Source organism: Ornithodoros turicata, chromosome 6 (genome assembly GCF_037126465.1).
Source record: "Ornithodoros turicata isolate Travis chromosome 6, ASM3712646v1, whole genome shotgun sequence".
In the NCBI taxonomy this organism is placed as follows: domain Eukaryota; kingdom Metazoa; phylum Arthropoda; class Arachnida; order Ixodida; family Argasidae; genus Ornithodoros; species Ornithodoros turicata.
In genome coordinates this window covers 14,443,888-14,465,065 of record NC_088206.1, presented here as the reverse complement: position 1 = coordinate 14,465,065, position 21,178 = coordinate 14,443,888, and the positions used below count along the sequence as shown (strand labels likewise).

The window sequence follows — 21,178 nt, the reverse complement described above, 5'->3', positions numbered from 1 at the left end:
TGTGTTTTTTATCCTGTCCAAATGCGGGTACAAAGGCTTTGCAATGCGGGTGGAGCAGCGAGTCATTTATAACCTTTTTTCAACGGGCGTTTAGGAACCGCACAGAAGGCTTGTGCTGTGTTTAGGGATCATATACGTGACCGTTGGCAGTAAATCTTCGCCACCGTCCGGGCAGATAGCTACTGGACATGATGAAACTTGAAGAGACTATGAAACAATTGTCTTATCCTTTTAGTTCGATAGAAAATATGTGATGAACAAATTGGAATGGAGCAAACGAGCTGGTGTACTGTAGGCAGAGGTAACATTTCCTTGAGTTGGAGGAATGCGCAAGACAAAATGACAATATATGTTTTTGAACACACAGCCGCAGTTCTACGTTCGCCAAGCGAACGGTGGCGCCGCGCGAAGGCGAGCGACGGTAGCTGGACGGTGCGCCCGGTAACGTCATCAAAAACGGTACGGTTCGCGTATGAGTATGTCGCTGATGTCAGCTTCCGTTCCCGGGCTGCCACAACACAACGGAGAAGTGTCCTCCTCGTTCTCTATTGGCACGACGCTCCTTTCTGCGAATGAATAGACGATTTTACAAAGTAGCGCGCGCCACCAAGCGCGCAGCGCAAAGCAGCATGGGAACTTTGAGGGGGGTGACGTAGGGGGGAAGGTGCGGTCAGCCTGCTCTGAAGTGGCGGCTCGGTGCACTCAAGGGAGGGAGAAGAGGGGAGGGTGAAAGAAGGAGGGGGGAGATGATGGTGGTACAGGAGAGGGAGCGGTGTGCTAACCTGGGATTTGGGTAGTCCAAGAGGACTACCCACTCCGTTGTCTGCTCTGGTTATGGCTTACCCCAGCAGACGCTGCTGCTGCGCGCACCGGGAACGTTGTTCTTGTTCTTCCCATGAGCCCTTGCGTGCCACAGGTGGCGCTGATCTATTGTAGCACGTAGATATCTGGGGTAGTTTATAACGTGACGTCGTAGACACGGCGCAGCAAATAAGACAGGGGACAATCATAGAGGAATGGTGCAGTCCTCGTGTTCTGTGTTCCTGTGTGTTTGTCCCCGGTCTTATTTGGCGCACCATATCTACGCCGTCCTTTCTGCGAGCCGCGCAACTCAAACGTACAGCAAACGTAACGAGGTATCGCGCATAGTATAGTCAAGGAGGAACATGGAAGAGAAGATGGAAGTCACTGAAAAGGTTCTTCTAAGTTGTTCCAGCCTCAGAACATCAGTTCTCTCATGTTCAACATGGAAGAGAGGTCTGGAGCCGACTTCAACCGCGCGTGGTTACCGCGAAATATTTTCGGTGTACAAGTTTCTTGACAGGAAGAACCGTTTTCAGCAAACGTTTTGTTCGGAATTCGGTAAATTTCATAGTCCCTTTAACGAGTTGTGGGGAATGGGGGAGCATTGATGGGGTTTGGTGAAGCGCGACGTTCCGCCGAGCAGGCTTTCAGGGTTGGGCTGCGGCTGTTCTATGGCTCAGCCACCGCAGTGGTTGGCCCTTTTCTTCTAGGGGAATTAAAAATAAATAAATAAAATCTCATCGCGGAATGAAAGGCGTTACCTTGACATCAACATAGAAGGAACACGATTCATCGCTTGCGTCGAAAGAAGGCTTTGATTTTTTTTATTGCGTGTTAGCGCCGCGAAGCAACTGTGGCTATGAGCGGCGTACAGATGGAGAGAGGACAGCAGGAAGGAGTGGGGGACAGGGGATTAGTATGCGTCCTGGGCCGACTTCAGGGGGAACTGTGCCGACATTCGTCTGGAAAGTCTTCGGAAAACCCAGGGAAAACCTCAGACAGCACAGCCGGCGGTAGGATTCGAACCCACCACCTCCCAGTCGACAGCACGACCTTGGTTACCACCAACGAGCGGCCGCCTTAGCCCACTCGGCCGCCTTAGCCCACTCGACCATGCCACTGGTGAAAGAAGACTTTGTGGCTTGAGGCTTTGTTTGCAGAACATCAATTCCACATATGTAGTGGACTTCTGAATAGCGAACATGTGAATAGTGAACAGCGAACTTGCGGGTAGAGCACGTGAGAACTATTTTTTTGGGGTGGGGTGGGGGGTGAATTTATGTTAGGAGTATAGCAGAACAAGTCGGGAGACGAGTTCAATTTCTCCTCTCTTTTTTTCCTTACAAACAAACAAACACCAATTCCCATCATCGCTTGCGTCGTTCGTGATTTATGAGGGAAAGAAACCGCCATTATACCTTTTCCCTCTTCTTCCTCTCAAGAAGTGCGACAATGCGGAGTGGCCTCCCATTGGTTTCCTCAAGCGATCCCCCACGATAATGGACAAATCGTTTGAGGAGACCAATCCGCCGTTCTTGAGAAGAGGAGAAGGAAAAGTTTGGTTGTAAGAAAAAACAGACAAAAATGTGTGACGTATCTGCTGGCTTTTAGGGCTTTTTCGGCCTTTTGGGAAAGTATTGTAGAACCTTTCGACCATACCGTCCGAGCGGTGGCGTGCGTATCTATGCCGAGATATTTGCACATTTCCTGGAACAGTATAGGGGGGAGGGGCGTTGTATGCTCCATTTTCGTAAAATCACGAAACAGTGCCAGCGCAAGGACCTCGTAGTAACAAATGACAGATTTCAAACGCGTAAATCTTATCCAGAAGGGCCAGAACCAGTAACGTAGATAGAAAAATATTTTGGGAATGGTTCTCTGGGACCTTTCCATGGGAAGCAAGCCTTCCCGCTTTGCCTTCCCCACATGCACTGCCAAAGACATGGGTCCGGGGGGGAGGGGGGCGACATCAGCAAGAGCTGACATTTCCTCTTTTCTCTTTTGTTTCTGTTAAACATATACCCCCATCCCCCCGCTTCCTTCCTCCTCAATTTTTCCGAGCACGGCCACCACGGCTACACGTACAGGTATGTGGCGACATCTAGCGCGTTGGCCGCGATACGGAGCATCTGAAGCTAGATATAGTCTGCAGACGGGGTTAGGCTCATGAGTGTCATGAGCTGCGAGACATCGCAGCACACGCGTGACGGCATTTCATCTCTTTGCAGGTGGCCGCTATTTAAGGGCGTCATCGCTACCGCCATAATTACGCTGAAGCTATTCTCGGAATTCAACTGTTCTAGCGGACAGTAACATTAGGTTGCTGGAATTTCTCCTGACGGTCGCTGTGCACACCTGCGTGAATCGTACAATCATCGTACAAAGAAAAAAAAAATTCCCTGCATCTTTGGCCATACTGTGGTAGTTGAAAAGAGACATCGCGACGGTAAATTTTTGAGCGATACTATTTTTGAAATGCTATTAAAGCGATAGGTTTATGGGGCCAAACGTCGTGTAGGTCCATGGTGACTTTATAGCGCCACGTGACCTGTCACGTGCCAGCACCACATGATCATAGGACATACGCTGAAATTGTGTAACATCACCGCACCAGCAATTCACAAATTTATTTTCAATAAAAATTTGATAGGGTTGATGCGCAAGTCACGCGAGTAAAATTAGGCGGATTATTTGTCAAGGACGAAGGATAATTTACATATGTGCAAATTTCCTTCCCTAATTTGCTTTCAGCCGTACACAGCTACTTGGGTGTTTTGTGTGAAAAAAAAAAAAAAAACAATTATATTGTAAAGGGCATCGACAGCATATTTCGAGCGGTACGCAAGACTCCCTTCACATGCCTTCGAATATGTCTTTTTCTTGAATTACTTCAGAGACAACAGCACTTTCGTTCCCTAATCGTTGGTACTGTATTTTCTCATGAGTGTTGCCTTACTGATGTAAGTTACTGAAGATATCCATGGCAGTATCGCATTTAGGCTAATACTCCATCCTATTTTTGTGTGCACCGTCAGCTTGCACAAATAGCACGGAAAGAGATAAGTGTTTTATCTGTGTAAAAGTGATTTATGGAGGTGCATGTGCATTTTGTCTATCTTCGCTTCTCTGCTGCTGACGTTACATCGCTGTTCTGAAAAAAAAAAAGGGGGGGGGGGTTCCAGCGCACTGACTGTGAATGATATTTTGGTTAGCAGTAGGAATATTTTGAGTTAGTTGAACTGCACTAGCCGCGATCTTTCAGTTGCGTTTTCGGGTACAAAAACTCAGCACCCGGCAAAGTTGACGCACAGCATGACCGGCATTTACGTCATTGAACAGGTAAATTATAATGGCTGCAGTGACTGCGGGCTTTACTAGTCGACCTGGCGACTGCGTACTGGCTTGTCATACCACTGCTTCTACTACCAGTACTACAGTCATACCAGGACGCGATGGAACGGCATCATACGGTCGAATATGCTGAGTGGGATTTTCCCTAGTTGGTTCCGAAATAGTTTTTGTACAAAAGACTTTTATGCTGCCCGCTATCATGGTCCTGTCCATATCTGTAAGTCTCTCATGGCCACAGTTGTTTCGTGGTGCTGACGCAGAGTTGAAATAAAAAACGGACACGGAGGGTTCGTAATTTTTAAGCTGTATTCCCTCACTGTTCTGCCCTCGGTCAGGAAAACGATGGGGAAAAAAATCGTTCAGTAATACTTCTATCTATCACAAGGCCATTCTCGGAAAGTTACTGAGAAAACAAACAAGCTGCTGGAAAGGATTCATGACGAAAAACTTCGAGACTAGGGAACGTTCAAAGAACACAGACAAACGAAGTTCTTGCTGGCTAAACACGCCTGTTAGTGAGCATTTGGGATTGATCAGGAAAAACTGACAAGGATTCACAGAAATTAACTCTTCCCTAGCATACGCAATTCTGTGCCACATGTCATCATCTCGTCTCTGCATGACACTATCACTGCTCCCGACGACTACCTCAGGTCTTATCACAAGTTAGATAAGCATCGCAAACAAGACACATTCCGCGGTTCACCCCCCGAACGTTACTCACTTTTTTTTCTTCTTCTTCGCAACGGAACGTCATGCCAGTTTTAACTGGCAGCTAAGGCAAGAAGAGAACCACAGCGAACGGCGTTGAGTCTTAACATGTTCAAAGGTGAACAGAGCCAATGTAACAGAGAAAACCCCAACTCACATGGTAAGTGGAGCTGGCAATGTTTTCATGCGTCTCCGAGAGCGGATTTCCTAACCTAGGGGTGATCCTCGCGATAACCGGGCCTTTCCTATCTGGCCGTCTGACGACATATAACTGCGTGGATGCCTGTTTCACGATAACGCTCGTGCGAAAGATGAATGGAGGGCGCGTATATTGTGTTCGTCCTCATCGCAGGTTCGCGAACATGGCGACGAGACGAGAAATATTGCGAGACAGTGTGCCAATGAGCAGGGCTTTTACGGAACGCAGGGTTTTCAGTTAGCGTAGTTGTCTTTTTCACAATCGTACGATGGTATGTATGGGACTGGAAGAGGGCGTCGTGTTTTATTTTATTTTTTATTGTCATATTTTGTTGCAGCCAAAAAAAAAGTCAATTTCGGTGCACGCGCAAGATGTCGCGAGTTCTTGCTACTGTTCGAGAAACTTCGTCGGTGTTATACATGTAGCAGACGACGCACCGCTCCGTGACGCAGACGAAGCCAACACTTGTGTCACGGAGCGGTGCGTCGTCTGCTACAAACCTCTACCCGAGAAACGTCATCATGACGTTGGTAGACAGACTGAAACCGAAACAAATCGGAAGGGGAGGGCTGGGTTCCACGAATGGCCACTTGTTCGCTGCCTCCTATTGTAAGACAAGTAGAACCAAAGGTTGCGTCCCTTTCAGGGACCATCGTAATCCCCTCAAGACCGTGGCTTTGGCATGCGACTTTGGTCGCCCCGTAGCTTGGAGCATAGTTCAACTCTACCACACTGGTGGCGCTGTCGAACACAATGACGTCATTTGTTTACATACAGGGAGAGGTCTATTGAAGCCACAATGCTAGTTTATTTAGTTCGATTATACTTCGGAACGATCGGTGAAAAAATTGCTGCACATCGTAGTTGGTGCGTAACATCCACAGTATACTTGCCATCAACTTTGTTTCTTTCTCGTGTGACGAATTGTGCCTCAAATAACCGAGCGATCAAACCGAAACAGGAATGTGGAGAGGAGTCGCAGAAACTTTTCCTTCCGAAGGCCAACGTGTTACGTCACCCTGCATGGAGCGGACAAGTAGAATACCGCGCCGGTCGTAGCCGCTGTGTTACATTCCCGGAACAAAACAATGGACGAAGATTTGGGATCAGTCCACCCAGACAGAGATGGAAAGAAACAGCAGTCATCTGCTTCCTTGAGAGTCAGAAAACAGCGCAGGAATGGCATGACTAATGCACGGCGACGTTGGCCGAGCAGAGAAAGAAAGAAGTACTTCCATTGACGCTCGGTGGGAGCCAGACTTTTTCAAATTTCAAATGTCGTCTTTACGGTTCCACCTCCGTTTTCAAGTGAGATATTTCACAACTGTGTTCAATTCGTGTAAATGATAGTGGGAATACCGCATCCTTGAAATACATTTGGTTCCGAAGGTTCCCTTCCCAAGCAGCACAATGTACTGAAAGTCGAGTGCAGTGGGGGTGGACGGTATGTGTACTATCAGTGCTCTTCAGTTTCACGGGTCTATTCAAAGTCTTCCACCTACCCGTCCACCCCTATTGCACTCGACTTTCAGTACAGTGTGATGCCTGGGTTTAAAGGAGTACAGAGGGCCATCCAAAAAATTTTCAGATTAAGACATCTGATGAAAGTGTGTGTGTCATTATACCGAATAGCGCGAAAGGTTTTGATGTGTGCAATTTGTTTCCCAGAAAAAAAAACTCACATAAACATAGTTCCGCGCGTTCACCCTTAACTCGCCACTCCAGCTATAACGAGGATGAGGAGGTATGATGGCACGTCACCAATGACAGCATAAGGAGACTCGTTCTGGTTTGCCGGTCTGTGGGGGTCAGCGCCTTGTCCCTTTGCCGCCGTAAACCTGTTTTGCCAGTTTTCCCGGAGAATTGGGGATAGAAGGAGCGGCCGAAGCATTACCGAGCAAGGAGAAAGGCTTTATCAAAACCCCGAACAGCCGAGTAGCAGACGACAGCGGAGTAGCAGACAACATTTCTCTAGGCCAATCAGCGAGCGTTCTCCTTATAGCGTCAGCGCGATGTTCCAGGCAGATCACAGGCTGGTACTGCTCTTCACCACCGTTGCGCATGGTCGCTTTTTGCGGCGTATTTTAAATTCAATTTCTGAGATAATTATGACTCTGTGGTGTAAATTACTTCGCATGGTGCACCTTACTGGCCTACTTAACAGTTTTATAGGAAGAAAACTGGGTGTTAAAAATGACTTCTGTGCTACTTTAAAGCGTCGGGATTTTCTTCTTAACGCTGTTTACTACATTTTGACATTGTAGATTGTAATGGGACGTACATGGAATGTTGTCGAAGGCTTCTTTCATAGACTCCCCATCCAAGCGCTTGGGGCCTCAAAAGAATAAGGGGTCCTCATTCGGCATGTCCAGATTCGAAACACAAAAAATCGACCAAAATTTAAAATTTATTAAAATTTCGATTGATCGCGGGGTGATGTGTGCTGTTACCTACTCATTTTCATATTTTCCAAGACTGCATATAAAGAGGCTTATTTTATCATGGCATCATGTGCCGGGCTTCAACAACGATAATATGGTGAATAATTATGTCAAGAGGCGTTCCCACTCTTAGGCTACGGCCAGGCTTCAAACGGGCGTATATTTGAACGTATACCAACGCAAAACGCAATAGTGGCTTTGGGCACAAAGGAACGCGAGACATTTTGCACTCACAAAAGTGAACTTCACCGCATAGCACGCTCCTAGCCAACCACCATCTCAAATGATATCGTTATCTGCCCTGATTTGTTGAAAACGGGAGGCGTACGCCTTTTTTGTGACACCTATGCTGTTCATAATTGTCACAAAAAAGGCGTACGCCTCTCGTTTTCAACAAATGAGGGCAGATAACGATGCCATTTGAGATGATGGTTGGCTAGGAGCGTGCTATGCGGTGAAGTTCATTTTTAAGAGTGTGAGGTTAGCGACCACACATTTTACTGGAGGCGTTTTGTTCCTGCCGTTACTCTTAAAAATGAACTTCACCGCATAGCACCAAGTATTCAACCAATGATGTACCGCATAAGTGGTAGAAACAAGGCATACGCCTCCCGTCTTTTAACCAATAAGAGGGCTGAACGATGTCTTGTCTTTCGGGATGTCGGTTGGCTAGGAGCGTGCTATGCGGTGAAGTTCTTTCTCAAGAATGCGGGGCAGGACTATCTAAAAGGTGCATCCAACGGTATACTCACAACGCTTTACTTGCGCAGCTATGCGGCGAAGCTACCTTTAGAACGTGTCAGCTATACCTGGTGAACATAACGAAAGTGACCTAACCTAACGAAAGATGACCACCTGCGCGAAAAGGAGCGACAGAGGCGCCGCCAACGCCGCAATTTTCTCTGGTTGCGCAGGGCGCGGATTCTAAGAAAAGGAATCACTTTCCCGCAGCATGACTGTCAGCATTTCATAACTGAGTAGTGATTGATCTAATTTTCGCCGCATTGTAATGGAGTGATTCCACGAATTCCGTCTGCTCCATTTCCTAACGTCACCGTTGCGAGCAGACCGTGCCGATGGTTATGAGTGTGGTTATGATTTGACGTGATTTGACGGCCGGTGTTTCTCAGTAGCGAGAGAGAAAACAGCAGGCGATAATAATAAGTATGAAAGTTGATTTCTGAGAACAGTGTTTCTTTGTTGCTGTTGTTTTTCGTGTTCCCCAGGTTTTCTGTTATACAAACCGCATTCTTAGAACAAAACTCGCCCTTCTCCCCCCCCACCCCCTCTGATTTGTTGAAGACTGGTGGCGTACGCCTTTTTGCGACACTTATAATGCAGTTTTCCTAGTCCTTAATGCACCCCTTCCTAGTCCTTAAAAATAGGAAGAAAAGTGACGTCATGCTGAACGCTCGTTGGGCTTGGGGGTGTTCTGCGGTGAAGCTCTCCTTTTAGGGTATAGTCTAGACACATGTCTGTCTAGACACCTGATGTCACCGTCATCATCCATGTTGTTGTTCTCTGTCTATAGACATATGCATGTTTGACAGGGCACGCAGTTTGATGCAAAGTGATAGGGGAAAAGTGTAATCTAGGAAGATAAAGAATTCACACGAAGCTTCGCACAATTTACGAAAAGCCACTCACACGACCTGGGCCCCCGATCTTCAACTTTCACATAGCCATCATTATCGTTATATTTAAAGTTCGCGCGCTACAAAGCCGCTGTTGTAGGCGTGGCGAAGTGATGCCGTGGCTCAGTGATTAGCGTGCTGGCCATGTCACGTCGAGACTGGGAGGTACCCGGGTTCGAATCCCAGTGCCGGCTGTGTTGTCTGGGGCTTTTCCTGGGTGTTCCTCAGACGCTTTCAGGCATATGTCGGCACAAGACGCACATTCCCCCAGGGCGTCAATGGTGACGTTGCCCACCTCTGTGAGGCCGACAACGGCGATCCCTTTCACCCCCACCACCCCCACGAAGTGATGCGAATCATATATTCAAAGTGTCACAAAAAGGCGTACGCCCCAACTCTATATTCGAACCAGAAGCGATAACCCTGTGACACATAGCAATGGTTGGCACACAGCATGCTATGCGGTGAAGCTCTGTCTTTAGAGTGTTAGAGTGTGCAGTTCATGATTGCCACGCAAATGGCGTACGCCCCCCCCCCCTCCCCGTTTTCAGCAAATCAGGAGAAAAAAAAACGATATCACTGGTGATGATGGTTGGCTGGGAGCGTACTATGCCGTGAAGGTCTGTTTTTACAGTCCAGGGGGAACTGTGTCGACATCTATCTGGAAAGCATGCCAGAAAACCCAGGGAAAACCTCGGACAGCACAGCCGATGATAGGATTCGAACCCAGCACCTCCCAGAATACAGCACGACCTTCGAGTAACCATGCACTAACGAGCAGATGCTCTGCCATCTGCGATCCACTCTGCCATGCCGCTGGTTTCCGTTTCTAGGGTGAAGTTAATACTGAAGATGGCTAATTCGAATTTCACTTTCACGCGTAAGTGAAACAGCATCGGAAAACGCAACTGAAATAAGCCGTTTTCACTATATAGGCATCGATCTGGATAGCGCACACAGACCTTCTGCCCCCCCCCCTGTCCCCCACTCCTTCCTGCTGTCCTCTCTCCATCTGTCCACGTCTGTACGCCGCTCATAGCCACAGTTGCTTCGCGGCGCTAACACGGAATTAAAAAAAAAAAAAGACCTTCTGCGCCGCGGAAAATTTTGGCGCCCTTTTCTGACACTCACTTTTTGGCGGTAGAGATCCATTCATCCGTATATTACACGTGAGGCTCATTTTGCATTTATTCTGCGCCGTTTATTGTAGCGTCTCAACTCCTATGCACAGTGCCTTCTTAGAACCAGCAGCCCGTGCAGCAGTCCTATAAATACAACCGTCATGCTGTAATATGTTGGCTACGGAACACCTGTTTGAACTCTTGAAACATCTTTTGCACGCACACGCTTTGTTCGGGGAACGTGCCTGAACTTTTCTTCTAGCATTATACAAAAAACGAAATGGAGTTTCTGGCTTGTTAACATGGCCCTTCCCTTGGCCAGGCGACAACAGAAGAAGGAACGAGACAGCGACGACGCAACGCTCGTCGTCGCTGCCTCGTTCCTTCTTCTGTTGTCGCCTGGCCAAGGGATATGCACCAACCGGCCCCATACACTATGTGTCTTTTACCATGGTACGTACATATTTCTCCTTTTTTTCCTTACAAACAAACAAACATGGGACGTACATGATTGAGTGTAAGGGTGTGACGCAGAAAATAGAGACATCAGCCAATTTTGAGGCGGACAAAGGGAGGTATTGCGTAACTAAGCTAAAAATAGTGTCTCGTTTTATATTTTTTTATACAACAGAGCTTCACCGCATAACCTTCATTCGGAAGGATACTGTCCCGCCTTCCTGATTATTTATATAAACTGAGGGGCGTAAACGTTTTTGTGACAATTTGAATATATGATAATTGCCACAAAAAAAGGGGGTATGTTTATTGAAAAAAAGAAGAAAGGGAGGAAAGGTTAGTCCGGCGTATAGGACGACTTGCTATTCCTTAAAAAAAGACGAAGAGGCACAAAAGGGCATACGAAACGCGCTCTCCTGAAAGCACTGTGCTGTTTTATTCGGCGCAGATGCCTCGCAGGGGCCTTGACTGGCCTATGCGGTGAAGTTGTTTTGTAGATTGATTGATCTGTAGATCATGTACAGGCACATAAACGGATATTTATATACAGCGCACTCGGCAAGAAGGTGTTATTTACGTGGCTATTTCGACATGTGCTAATCCCTAAGTGTACCACCCGACGCCAAGCGGTTGAAGCAGTACATTCTATACGGGAAAGGATGAAGTTGTACTTTTAGAGTGCACTGCTCCCCGGCGGCAGTAAGATGATGCCCAAACTAATCCTTCACACGCGTTGAATGCACAGGTCCATCTGGAATGGTAAACAATAGGCACGACCCCCACCCGCACCCGAAGGCGAAGCCTGTTAGCACAGGGATATTTCATAACTCGCAGATCAATCTGTGTCACCGGGAACGTATGTCACTCAACTCTCATCCTGCCTTCCTCCTTTCTGCTTCGAAATACAGATGTACGTGACAGGAACACAAAAAGGCACATGGCGTCTAAGGATATACAGAGTGTCAGTAGATCGTTGATAACATGGCCTTCCAACTACTGTTTCTACCGCACCCAATATCGTGAGTCGCGCACCTGCCATTGGGTCCGGTAGGTACGTAACTTAACGGTAACATTATCAACAATATACTAACACTCTCTAATAATTAACACACAAACCGAATCACTCACCCTGTAGTCTATAATCCAATAAGATCGTGCTATAACATTAGATTTCCTCCAAGAGTGCGTAATCATGCACACTCAGAGGCAGGAATGAGCTGTTCACAGCCTGCAATGAGTTCTGCAATGACTCACTAATAAATACAGCACCACGAACACCGTTGCACTATATATAGTGTGTCACTCCACACTAGTCACGAACCCGACCGCAATCCCATGGTCCGCCTGATCCACGAACCTCGTGCACTACAACGAAAACACTCACGTAGACTACACCACGGAAACAGGGTTCCTGTCGCCGTTTCTGTCATATCCAAGCAACGCTGTTTACTACGCATCACTACTACTAACCGTACTCTCACGCTGACCCACTCTCTTTGTCACTTTGACTCACTGCTGACGAGACTACAGCGGCGATCGTGGCTGCACATCCAAACTGAAAATTGCGAGGAACGACTCCGAGTGTCATCGTTGAGCAACGCCGAACGCGACCGCCTGACGCACAGGGGAAAGTGGCTGCTTGCCGAACGGATCGAGTCTACTCGAATGAAACAACCGGATCTCACAACGGGCGCGATTCCGAGAAGAAAAACGTTTCGTTTTTTCGTCCCAACTCACGATGAGGTGAAGGGAATGGTGACCTTGAGACTAGCAATATGTTTACCCGAATTCTTTTTTGGTTGTTTTGTTTGCCTGTTGCTCGTTCTTTCCCCAGTTGCTTTTTTTAAAGTGGCTGTATTATGCAAGGCGCCGCCACTCTGTAAGAGATGACCCGCTCCGCATTGAGGGAGTAAAGTGGTGATGTCATCGGTTTACGTGAGAAAGGGGTGTATCATCCGTCTCACCCGCAGGCGTGCGCAGTTGCACTTTTTTTGTGTTTGTTTGTCTTTGTTTTGAGAATGTGTGCGTGCCCGATTTGGGCTTTTAATAGCACGCCGAGCGAAAGAGCTGCAGCTGTCGAAACGAGGAAAGCGGTTGTTAGGACGATGTACAGGAAGGGTGAAATAACCGGGGCAGCATACGCTGGACTCACTGAAATGGTCACGGTACAAAATGTACGATAATAAAGATTGGACCGGAGGTTAAATGAGAGTAACAAAATACTCATATAGGCGATATGTTGGGCGAACAATTTCGTATATGTCGCTTTGTGTAGGACTGCTCCCGTGATGTTCATGAAATTATCAAGCGGTTAGCTCACTCTCCAGTAATACTAATCGAGGTGCGCAGGCGTACTGGGTGTCACCAATCGATTTTTGACGTCCAAAGTTTTTCTACCCACCATCATCATCATCACCATAGTACTGCTTGTGACAAAAATGGTGCGTGGACGCGTAAACTCTTCTGTCTTAGGCAGATTGATGGCTGTTTTACATGAGTATGCACGGTGCCATTTTGAAAAGCACTCCATTTGAATCGGTTAAATTCGTCAAATTATTTGACCGGCCCAAGCGTGACATTAAGAAAATTGTCTGGAGCGGAAGTGGATATGTCACGGCGTTTAAGCGACATCGTGCATAACTTAGTTAAGGGATATCAAGAATTGAATTGAAGCAATATTGTGGATAAGTTGGTTAAGGAATACCATGAATTTAATTGGATTCAATTGTATGAAAACGAAACACATGGACATATAGGTTCCATTAACGTGAATGCCGTTTAGTTCATATCACTTTGTTTCATGCTGTGTGCTAGTGAAGATATTGAAGTAAAAAAATAGATGAATTAAAAGAGTGATATGACTTCGAGGATAAACTGAGTCACGAAAGGTCACTTGGGTAATGGAAACTGCAAGAACCTAAATATCCAAAGAGTCAAAATACATTTGTCTGCCCCAATACTCTAACGAAAAGATGTCAGAGCATCCAGAGAGGGTCAGATGCCAAAAAGGGATATCATCTTCCATACTTTCACTTAGTTAGCATTTCGGGACCAGGAACCAGAAGCCTTTTCTGACGCGAGTCATGGGCTTCGGTGGCCTTATACACAGTCTCAAGCGGGAGGCAAGACAGGCAACTGCTCTTTGAAGTAGATTGCTCATGAATGAAAGTCATACTTCCGATTGTGTAAAAGTAAGAGGAAACACGTGGTCAGAGCCACTTGCGGAAGGTGGGCGTATTACTTCCGGTGACTCTATACAAGGTCAGTCAAGTGAAAGGAGAATGGGCTTCGTCGCCGTTACGGTACCGTTGAGCCAAATTCCAAAAAAAGAGGGAAGCATTCACCGTGTGTGTCGCTGGAAGACGGCGTCGCCGGTTACGCAACACTGGCCATTCTGGCGTCAAAATGATTCAGGTACACACCGGAGTCGCGGCACGCGAGGAAGTTGATGTCGTCACTGACCGGGATACAATTTTTTTTTTTTTTCGGTCTGCGTAAGCCGCAGTACACGCTCAAAGCAATACTTCATCCCAAGGTAGCGTGTTCGATCCTGGCAGAGGGCGCCAGCAACTTGGTGGCAGGGTACAAGTTGCTTGGACGCGCTGTCTTCCGCGAGGGACGTTAAATACGGTGTGCTGTGTGCTGAGATTTCAGTGCACGTAAAATGACCCCCTGGTGGGCAAGATTAAAATCTACGGGCCGACCACTGTGTCTGTCGCTCATTGACACAATTGTCTCGCAATATGAATCAATTTCGAATTGATTTACGCGCGCGAATTATCGCACGAGTTATCAATTAAAACAGCACTTCACCACACATCGCGTTGCAGGCCAAGCAGTGCACGGAATGATAACGTTATCACTTCTGATTTGTGAAAAGCACGGAGCGTACGCTTTTTTTTTTCTTTGACAATTAGCATAGCCATATGCGTGTCACAAAACAGGCGTACACATCCCGTTTTCAACAAATCAGGGAAGAAACTATGTCATTCGGGATAACTAATTATCATATATCAAAATTGCCCAAAATATACCATGTTACAAAATTGAATATCTCTATTCGTTTCGAATCCTCCGTCATATCGCTTTCCATAAATTGGAAATGCGCCTTCCCAATATCAACACCAATAGAATCACCTAGACCATTCGCGCGCACATCCTTGTACACATGATAGGCAAGCGTGAGCGATGGGCAAGACACGTAAACAAACACAAACACGAAGGCTCAGAGCTTGCCCATCTTGCTTGGCTCTTGCCTATCGCTCAGGCTTGCCTATCATGGAATTTATCCACCAGCTAGCCTGCATTTACGATATTCTGTCAATCCTTGTACACCATCGTATCTCACAGCCTACCGCAAGACGCTACCGACCGTCCGTACAATCCGCGCGCGGATATATCGAATGATCGTGCTACGTCGCCGAGTCGCTATAATACGAACTCGTCCTTGAACTTAGAGGAGCTACTACATGAACTCTGCCAAGCTCTTCCGAGCTATCTACCCCGGCTTATCCGCGGAGAAGAGAAAACATATATGACGCGACGTGGCAGGGAAACGAGTCCATAGTACCCCAGCGACCGATAAGATGAGGCTGAGATAGTAAACAACTTGATCACTCACCCTCGAGCTCTCTTAATGCCGGGCAGACTGCCAGAAATTAAAGTCACCTACGCGTTTCGCGGCATCGAAAGGGTCTTTTCCCGGCGCCATGGCCCGCAACGTGACGTAGCGACACGTTTCCCCCAATGGGGTTCCTTTGCGGTGAGTCGTCAGTTGCGATTGGTGCGTATAAGCTGCTCGCGGTTTCGGCAGCTGGTTTGCGCGTGGCCGCACGTGCGTGTTGCGTGGTTTGTGTTTTTCGTCCAGAGTTGTGTTCCACCGGGAATATGTTGATATCTAGCCTCTCTGAGAGAGGGAAAGCCACAATGTTGCATTTCGCGCTGAATAAGCGAAGCAATCGTATTTGTCAAACGGCGATCTAATTTCCTTTTTTCTCTCATTTGTGACGGCGTTTCTTTTTTTTCTTTCTTTCTTTCTTTAAACATGTTTACATTTTTACATGTGACCGCTCCTGCAGACATGAACTCAAACTCTGGCTATCGATATACCATTATTTTCCCATTTCGGTCGCATGCGACGTTCTGCATGCTTAAAAGTTTCAAACTCGAGACTCGTAAAATAAGAATGCAACTTTCAAAATAAAAATTTCCCTCTTCTTCTCGACGCGAACGTTCGACATTACACTCTTAAAAACAGAAGTTCACCATAAAACATGCACTTATACACTCTTAAAAATGAACTTCACCGCATATCACGCTCCTAGCCAACCATTATCTCGAATGATATCGTTATCTGCCCTGATTTGTTGAAAACGGGAGGCGTACGCCTTTTCTGTGGCAATTATGAACAGCATAAGTGTCACAGAAAAGGCGTCCGCCTCCCGTTTTCAACAAATCAGGACAGATAACGATATCATTCGAGATAATGGTTGGCTAGGAGCGTGCTATGCGGTGAAGTTCATTTTTAAGAGTGTAGTCAACCATTATCGCGAATGACATCGTCCTGTCCCCTGATTTGCTGAAAACGGGACACGTACGCCTTTTTGTGAGACTTACGCGTTTATGTTCACAAAGGGGTGTAAGCCTCGGGTTTTGCGCAAATCATCTGTGCAGTGGTTGGCCTGCAGAGTGCTATACGAGGTGAAATTACATTCTTAAAGTCTATTGGAGAAGGAGAAGCGCAGAAGTGTTATTCAAAATAACCACTAAAAAAAACTTCGCTTAAAAAAGTAATAAACCCGCGAAGTGAAAGTGAGTCTTTCTCTCACCAACAGACGAAGAGTAATGACTACGACGCCTATATAACGTCGCGAAGAGGGATAACGCATATAAGAGGGATAACCGGGGGGGGGGGGTGGATATACGTTTATTTCGGAAAGGTCAGCCTGAGGGATAACTCAACGAATAAGGCGCAACATGATAGAGAAGAGAATTCTTAAAGGGGCACCGAAGTGCAAAAATTTATTCTCGCGGAATGAAAGATTCTGTTACCTTGACAGCAACACATAAAGGCCTCCGGTTGGTCTCCTCAAGCGATCCCCCGCAATGATTGGACAATTCGTGCTCCTTTAAACAAAATCCATCACTTTAAAAACAGAACTTTACCGCATAGCACGCTCTGCTCGAACCATTGCCGCGAATTGCTTTGGAGAGAAATGGAGGCGTACGCCTTTTTGCGTCAATTATCATACATCCAAATTGACACAAAAAGGCGTACTCCTCCCTCTGTCTTCGAATCAGAAACGATGACCCTACACTCTTAAAACAAAGCTTCACCACATAGCACGCTGAAGGCCAACTATTGAACGGAGGGATACCTCTATCACTCGTTGATTTGTGGAAAGTGCGGGGCGTACACCTCCCGTTTTGAACCAATCAGGGGGCAGAAAGATGTCACCTGGGGTGATGGCTGGCTAGGAGCCTGCTATGTGGTGAAGTTCATTTCGTTCATTTCGTTTTTTTTTTTTTTTTTTGCTATAGTCGTGACGACGTCCACTTCTGTGTGGCCAACAACAGCGAGCCGATTCACTCATCACCCCCCCCCCCCTCATTTTTAAGAGTGTACACTCTTAAAAATGATGGTGGTGGTGATGATGGATCTATATACCCCCCACTCCACCCGTTTTCAACAATTCAGGGCCGAGAACGATGTCATTCGGGAAGGTGGTTGGCTAGGAGTATGCTAGTTCATTTTTAAGAGTATCATTCGTGCATTCGTGGCAAGGCATATTCGTTCAAAAGCTATTTCAATTTTACTGTACAGCTGAAATGTTTGCGCCCCCTGTTTCCCTGGATCTCCGTTGCCCGTATCCTGCACAAGTCACACTTTCAAAACTCAGTCTGACTCACCTATAATATGAAGTGGGAGCAGCGAACGCGTGCCTATATTAGAGAGTTTGGTGAAGGCGTAAGGTCTGCGTGCTTTCGTTGTAGGAGTGCTAAATGGCCGTTTAAATTCTCAGCAACTAAGGTGACCTCTGTCATGAACAAAAGTGTGAGTATGAGCAATACGCAAACTCGAGCACACACAAGAGCCAAGTTTCCAGTCATGTCGTGACTTTTGAGTCTTGCTTATATAGTTTCTGCGTCGCTCGGAAGAGGCTCTTGTCCATCGGATGATCTGCGTCTGTGTTATCTAATAAGTAGGTAATATAGCGTATGTCATTTATCCAGAACAGATATCATTCCGTACGGCGGCAGTGCTGTGCGTGATGTGTGGCGAAGCTCTGCTTTTCGAGTACAGGCTGATTGATTACAGTGTCATGCTGTGCAGTGGATGGTCTCGGTTGGGTTATGTAGTGGCGTTCTGTTCCTCAGGTGTAGCGCCTGGCTTGGTAACAACGAAGCCGACAACTGTCAATTGAATGAATTGATTCGGAAAAGAACATCAACATCGCCATGGACATCTCCATCGCCATCGGCACGGGTAACATTATTACTGACGAAGAGCAATCTTTCCAATGCAAAATAAAATGAAAAAATAAAAACTATAAATCATACAAAAGTGACTGACACCAAGAAAGATACACAATTGCCGCCCCTCGGTATACGATTGTTGATATTGACTCCCACCGCTCTTGTTATTCCCATACCTCTTTCCACCGCAACACCCCAAAAGAGAGGAGAAGGGTGGACCTCCCAGTCTATTCCATGGCATATATGTTTTTTCCCTATTATTATAACCAGAATCAAACAACAAATGTAATAAAAAAAATCACGCGCCAGCTGCCATTGAAGACCCCCTCCCCTTCCGTCGTTTTTTACGCCATGGCTTTCGGAACATTTTTTTCTTTCTCTCTCCCTCAGTATGTTCCTTTTTCTTTCACTTCAACTTGCATACTGTTTTGTTGCGTGAACACGTTGCGTCGTTCCAAGTGTTTGTATTTTGACGAGAGAGAGAAGAAAAAAAAAAACCGCTTTCCGAATCGCGCGCGCGCGGGGAGGTGGGTGGGAGAAAGCAAAACAGCGAAGCAACAAAACAGTTGTCTCTGCGGCACCGTTCCCTAAACAAATAAATCAATAAAAACATATTGTAACGGATTTACGTGTGGATGAATGATGTCGCTCGTGACGCGCGGGTCAGAGTTTCTTCGATCTCGTTTCCGTTTGGGTGTGGGAGTGAATGATGCCATGGTTGTAGGCGCGAATGTTTTTTCTTTTTTTTTTTCTTTTCTGAATGAAAAAAGAAAAGAAATAGAGGCAGAAAAATGTCGCGGTCAGAGGCTAATACGAAATTGACTTTCACCTCCTTTTCTCTTTTCTCTCTCTCCTGAATGGTCGTTGCGCAAGCGACATATGTTGCTGCTACGATTTTTACGATGGTGCATAAATTATCCGCCAGATGACGCGTTTGAGTTTTCGCTTTTTTCCTGCTTACTTCGGAAGCTAAAAAAAAGCGCGGCGCAAAAATGAATTATTGAACGGCTCTAACGTAATGGCGTTGCGACTTGGTGTTATGCGGTTTTAGAGATCCGAACTTATTAGAGCAACAAATAGATGAGGTGGACGATGAATGAGAAAATTTCCCATTTAACTGATTAGGCAACAGAGAGATGTCAAAATTGATGTCAAGTCATCAATGTTACAGGTCCAATCAATATGTATATATATATATACAGGGTGTCCCAGAAAACATGTCATTGAATTATAATAAAAAAAACTACGCCACCTAGAATCATGCGGTCAACGGCATTTGTTCTTATTAGGTTTTTGCCACCTTGTAAAGTTAATGTCATGTACCCCAAGTTTAATTATGCAAATATTTCCGAACTGAACTCAGAAATTTGCCAAGGCAAGGTCACTTTTTTACCCCACCAATATGAAGAGCGTGCCGAATTCACTCAAATTCATGATAATTGACAGTGATATTCACGAGCTATCTTATCGGAAAAAATAGCCGAATATCATGCTTTTCGGAGCACCGGACCATAGCGCGCGATGACTTTTTGAGCGCAATCACTCTCAGTGCGACGAAAGGAGGTTCCAAAGCCAGCCCACAGAGTGATACTAGTAGAAAAACTAACAGTTCCTAAAATTGGTAGAGGGCAAGCATTATCCCAGCGAAAGTCGGACTTGATAAGCCATGTCTGCGTTATCTTTTTCTGCGATGCCGCGGTGGGCTGGGTTTCCAACCTCCTTTCGTCGGACTGACAAAGATTGCGCTGAAAAATTCATCGTGCGCTATTCTGTGCGACCTCCGTAGAGCATGATGTTCGGCTATTTTTTCCGATGGGATAGCTCCTGAATATCCCTGTCAATTATCATTAATTTTAGTAAATTAGACACGCTCTTCACATTGGTGGGGTAAAAAAGTGACCTTTACTAGGCAAATTTCCGACTTAAGCTCGCAAAAATTTACATAATTAAACATACGTTACACGACATTCGCATGAGGAGGTGGCAAAAACCCAGTAAGAACAAATGCCGTTGACCGCATGACTCTAGGTGGTGTAGTTTTTTTATTATAATTCAATGACACGTTTTCTGTGACACCCTGTATATATAAAGAGAAACTGCTTTCTGTGATAGGTTCTGCACAAGCTTTCACGCAGTACATGTCTTCAAGACAATAACATCTTGCGAACGCTTCTTGATAAGGAGAGCGCGAAAACGACTACTGTCCGAAATGAAGGCGTCGGCGCTATTTCCCGTCTCAACAGCAGAAAATGACCGGCCACGTCGTCGGCCTTTACTTTCCCTTTGGCGGGGCAAATTCTATTGCCAACTCGTCGTAGTGTACGTGGGCAACGCACGCAGCTGAACTTGTAAGGGGGGGTTTGACCCAGATTGGCAAGGAAGTCGAGTATTCCTGCAACACCCCCGCGACGGCGTTCAACCAGAAGTAGGCACCGCAGGTCACCAGGGGTCGCCATTGTACGTTTTGAGGTCACCGTTATGGACGAGCTTATTATTTTGTACGGCAACGACTCCGTCACTGGACGTCAACAAAAAAATAAAATAAATGAGAGTAAACAGCATCATGTGGTCAGCTGTGATGCGGGATATGTTGACCCAGATGCACCACCTGGTGTTTACTAAGTATGGGATGTCGGGTAACGTTATGCCCGTGTTACCTATGTGATGTCACGTCTGTTGTAATAGGGGAAAGTGCATTGTGAAGAATAACTTTCCACCCAATGCACACCCTTAGAAATGAGCTTCACCGCATAGCACGCTCTCGGCCAACCATCATGTCGAATGATATCGTTATCTGCCCTGATTTGTTGAAAACGGGAGGCGTACGCCTTTTTAGGCGTACGCGTGCGGTGAAGTTATGCTTCACCGCAAAACTTCACCATTCACTTTGCCCTTGTTACATTTCAAAAATGAGAACCTCACCGCATAGCACGCTGTGCGCCCACTGTTGCCACGAATGACAGGGTTATTTCTTCTGATTCGAAG

The 21,178-nt window shown here is 46.4% G+C and overlaps 1 protein-coding gene and 1 long non-coding RNA gene across 15 annotated transcripts in view; one reads left to right on the top strand and one right to left on the bottom strand.

The window, feature by feature from the left end:
• LOC135399192 (uncharacterized) overlaps positions 1-21,178 on the bottom strand; it is a 32,219-nt gene that overhangs the window by 5,958 nt on the left and 5,083 nt on the right. Inside the window, exon 1 of one of the 7 annotated variants that reach the window (XM_064630966.1) lies at positions 16,769-16,791. The exons of 1 other annotated variant lie outside the window; for it this stretch is intronic. The gene's annotated coding sequence lies outside the window, so the exon portion shown is untranslated. Of the gene's footprint in view, positions 1-4,879; positions 4,945-5,023; positions 5,135-8,258; positions 8,343-11,845; positions 12,395-15,338; positions 15,435-16,768; positions 16,792-21,178 lie in introns of those variants that run through there. 5 more of the 7 variants (XM_064630963.1, XM_064630961.1, XM_064630962.1 and 2 more) reach the window with 5 other exon arrangements.
• LOC135399195 (uncharacterized) overlaps positions 4,862-21,178 on the top strand; it is a 70,217-nt gene continuing 53,900 nt past the window's right edge. For 7 of the 8 annotated variants that reach the window (XR_010424221.1, XR_010424217.1, XR_010424215.1 and 4 more), the window contains exon 1: positions 10,605-10,714. This is a non-coding gene — a long non-coding RNA (uncharacterized LOC135399195). Of the gene's footprint in view, positions 5,027-10,604; positions 10,715-21,178 lie in introns of those variants that run through there. The other variant, XR_010424219.1, reaches the window with a different exon arrangement.